The 4713-nt window shown below is 29.7% G+C and overlaps 1 long non-coding RNA gene across 1 annotated transcript; it reads left to right on the top strand.

Annotated features, from left to right (window-relative positions):
* The first annotated feature begins 965 nt into the window (after positions 1 to 965).
* LOC141704581 (uncharacterized) lies at positions 966 to 4280 on the top strand. Its single transcript, XR_012568012.1, has 5 exons — positions 966 to 1062; positions 1542 to 1602; positions 3038 to 3068; positions 3879 to 3932; positions 4163 to 4280. It is a non-coding gene; the product is annotated as an uncharacterized LOC141704581 (long non-coding RNA).
* Positions 4281 to 4713: the final 433 nt, after the last annotated feature.

Here is a 4713-nt window from a genome sequence, read left to right as displayed (position 1 = left end):
TTTATTTGATAATTCCTTAATGCATTAACAATATGATGATAAGTTACATGTTGTTTAACATATAAATATTAACAATTTTCCAATATTAAGAACATAACTTCTACTTACATAGAACCAAAATATAAATTCCTTTTAAGCTAATACTTATATTAAATCTAATTAGCGAATATACTCTTAAGATACAATATTGTAAAATCTAAATAGATTGCTAAAGTTAATTAATCTAATACATTCAAAGTAAAAGAGAATGGCTAGAGACGTTCATTTGAATATGATATTCACATAAAAATATATTAATTCGACCCGATTAGTTCCTTTAACCATAATCGAGTTTAACCTTGATTAGTTAACAGCCGTCAGATATACATAATATCAACCAATCTGATCCGTTGATATAGGATGATATTTATATATATATTTATCACATCATGTATTCATTTTAGGGTTTTACACCCCCTTACCGCCGCTCTCTTGTTCATATATCTTATCAAACCATCTCTTTCTTTGGCTTAATCTCTTGATTTCTTCTGCAAATATTTATAAAATTTAACTAGTTTATACATCCAAGAGGCTGGTTAGATAGTTGTTTATGTGTATTTATGTCAAATCGCGAGATATATAATCACTTCCCTTTTCCATTCAAACAATCAGGTTTGCAAAACTGCTCTCTAGAAGTTTATCATATTTTACGAATACTTTCAATCCCCTCCATATAAGAAATCTCATTTTCCATTCTTTACATTATCCCTCGGTACACATCCGACTATCTCCGTCTTGGTATGTATCTCAAAATTTTACAATCTATTTAAATCGAAATATGTGTTGAAGTATTAATTATGTACAAATGTAAGTATTTCTTCATCAGTTGATTATATCCAACATAACACAACATTATACCAACAAGAATCTAAAAACATTATGTCACCATGTTATGTTCTTTTTTATTTATACGTGATTTAATATTTTTTACTGGTTTGCGATTTTTTACAGATCTTCAATATTCCGCGACCCCAATATTTTCATGCAAATTGAATTGCATCATGACTTTTCTCAAGTTCAAAGGTAAGCTATATTTAAATTTCTTAATTTGGATGATAAATGTATAGATAAATTTTGATTGCCTCGGTTAGGTGTAATTGAAACCAAATTTCTGAATTTATCTTTTTATCAAACCGAAAAGGATTTAGTTCACATTTATTTTGCTCCTAAATAAAAAATGAATCCATATTCGAACTTAGTCGAAAATCTGAATATTTATTTATACATAGCATATTATTTCTTTTGTTCGATTTCTAATTCATTTCAAATATCCATCAACCGTGTCAAGTGACTTAATGATATCAATTTTGGATATTGGTGTAACGAGATTTGGATCAACCTTACGTGATTACTGAACATGATCCTTACCCCAATTTGATATGAGTTTTCTCCCCAAAATACACATAACATAGTAAATATTCAGTATTCCAGCATGATTTAAAAATCTTTATTGCTCAAGTGACCAATACATATTTACTTATATGTTTATGAATTATTTGCAGTAAACAATGAAGTAAATGCTCCAGAAAAGATGGATGTCTCTGCACCATGGTTTACCTATCGGTAATACTCCTTCATATATATTTTCATTTATGCCAAAATTTTCAACACTACACTTTAGATGTTTTTATTATGTTGCTCTTATATGTACCCTTACATGTACCCTCGTATGTACACGCTACCAATTCCATGCCAATATATTGAACCTGAATTATTACAAATAGAGTTGGCTATAAATGTGTAAATGGTGAACAAACCGGCCTGATAACGACATGGTTTATTAGGAACTCGAACTCGAATATAAGAATGTGTGGGTTAAGCTAACGAGCTCAGGCCGAGCTATTAGCATGTGTGGCTTGAGCTCGGCACGAGATCATTAGACTTGAACTTGGCTAGTTAAATCTAAAAAAATTGACATATATCCCGATTATTAATATTTTAAGTTTAAAATTACACTTAAATATGTAATCCATAAATCATTTGAGAATAATAAATTCAAATTTAAGCTTTTTTGTTGTTGAAAGTGATAATTATAGTGGTTCTAGTGGGCGGGTTTGAACTTTTTTTAGATAATAAATGTTATTTTTCACAAGCTGTTCGTTAACGACACAAATATGTATTGGCTTATTTTCATTTGATGAAAGATCGTGTATGGCTCTATTATTTTAGAAACTTGAGGTTGATACATATTTTGCGGTAGCTCATCTTGGCTTGTTAAGAATAATATTAAACTAAGAAACAATTATAAATTAATTAAGAATATGCTTTATTTTCATTTTTATTGACAAGAGATAATTGATCAATGTAATCCTTTCATTATGTTTTCTACTCGTGAAAATACTCCAATAGACAAGCCACCGAATTAGATAATTACTTCAGGGAGACAAGAAGATAGTGAACAAGATGACGGTTGGGTGGATCATTATAATGAGAAAAGGAATGATGTTAGTTATATATACACAATTATTCTATATTTTTTGGACAATATTTTCTATATAATTTTGCCCAATATAAAAATTGACCAAAAATTTGCATTAGGACGAATAGAAATGAATTATGACGAAATGTCACTCTTGCATTTCTTGAATGCTGAAAAAAATATTTCTCAAACTTGTTTCTTGATCCTTTACTAAACAATGCGGGAGAATGGAAGATGCCAAGTACGACAAAACAAATTTAAAAAAAATTCATGTTTAAATAAAAGTAAAAAAACAAAATTTAAAACTCCCTTAGTAAACTGAAGTTAGGATTGATTGCTAGATCAAGTTGTAGAAATAAACAACAAAAAAGAATCTAGGGGTACCTTTAATTGATCTTTATACTAAAATTAATAAGTGTGATAGTATAAGGAAGACATATATGTGTCAAAGTCGTAATATGTAGCTAGCTATTAGGGAACATTATATGGAAATGCAAACTTCATATTTTCATGTTCTTGTTACCTTCTGCTACTAGTAAAAAATGTTTGTGTCCTCTGATTTCCCTTTCAATCATTCAGGAAAGCATGGGGTTTTCGGACATGATCAATGGTGAGTACGCCATCATGCACACACATACGTACCCATATGACATGTTGTATTGCAAAAATTATTAGTAATAATAAACATTGGTCATATCTCTTAGGAAATATGTTGTTATCATGGTTCGCTTTCCTTCTGAAATTTATTTTATAAATCCCTACTTAGATTTCACATGTGCTCTGTAATTGTCATAACATAATTGTGGTTGCCAAATTTCTTGAACACGTTTTTAACTTAATACACAAAATATCAGATTCAAATATTCCAACACATAATACAAATTACATAAAAGCTGAGACAAAATTGAAAAGTAAAAAATATTGTAACCAACTTGTAGTATTGATTATATATTTTTCATGTGCTGCCTCCGTCCATTAAAGAAAATTAGAAAAAATCATAAATTTATATCAATGTGCCTATAAATTCTGAATTTATAGTCACGTGTTAGACTTTCTTGCAATATGAAGATAGAAAAATTATTTAGAATGGTTGGTAGTTTATCCAGATTAAAGGATCAACTAAAAAGGTAGTTTATCCAGATTAAAGGATAACTAAAAAGGTACTGTTATTACTTAACTAACAACGATCTTTTAGTAGGGATCTTACAACACTATATATTATTAGGATTCTAAATCTCAAATCCTGGATGAGACGGGAGTGTTAAAAAAAATAGTAAGATTTGACGGAATATACATGTGTACGTGACTACATACATATAAATGTAACCCCTCTGTTCTCATTCTTGCATAGCCATCAAGCACTCCATTTCTTTTTTTTGTTTGCTTCATATTTTAATTCTCTGCTCATATTTTATTTCAGGCACTTGAAGCTTTGCTAAATATAGTTCGGTTCCTGAGGTTTCTTTTTTGTCAGGTATTGTAAAAACACAAAACACAATCACATTTATCTCCTGTACATGCACTTCAGAACAAATCTCTCTCTCTCTCCCGCTCTCTCTCTCCTTCTCTCTCCTCTCTCCTCTCTCCCTCTCTCTCACTCTCCCTTAATAGTACTCTTTATGAAATACATGTGCTTTATGTATGAGCTTCTGCAACTGATCGATCAAATTTGAAATTTAATTAGGATGGTTGATGTTGTTACAGGAACTAATTTCGGAATATTAGTCTGCTACTACCATCAAGCTCATTGATGCCTACCACTTCCAAGTTCACTCTGCAAATTCTTTGTGATTGTTTAACCCTCATGTCTTCAGGTTGCAACTTGTACATATATATGTCAACTTTTTTTCAACAATTTGGTTTTCTTTACATATGTTTTTATCAAGAATTGTGATGATTGATAATGCCTATGTTGATCACATTCTAGAGTTATTAAACATAGAAAATATTACCAGTTTCCCAATATTAACTATGTAACTTCTACTTATTGAACCAATTCCTTATTGAAAAACTCATTACAATCTACATGTATGTAAGTGTCTTGTTAATTAATGGTTAATATCAATAAGCAAAGCAAACTACCTTGGTAGAGAAAGATGCTATAATTGTTTAGCCCCATATGATATAATCATATAATGTATTTAAGCAATTCTAGTGTTAAAAGTTTTCTATTAATTTTTTTTGAACCAATATGACACCATTGATTTTATTCTCATGACAGTTTAAAAAAAAAGTTATGCCAAAATTCATTTATA

The sequence above is a fragment of the Apium graveolens genome, unplaced genomic scaffold (genome assembly GCF_009905375.1).
Source record: "Apium graveolens cultivar Ventura unplaced genomic scaffold, ASM990537v1 ctg8031, whole genome shotgun sequence".
Lineage (NCBI taxonomy): Eukaryota > Viridiplantae > Streptophyta > Magnoliopsida > Apiales > Apiaceae > Apium > Apium graveolens.
The sequence above is the reverse complement of the archived record's forward strand: the minus strand, read 5'-3'. Positions and strand labels throughout refer to the sequence as shown.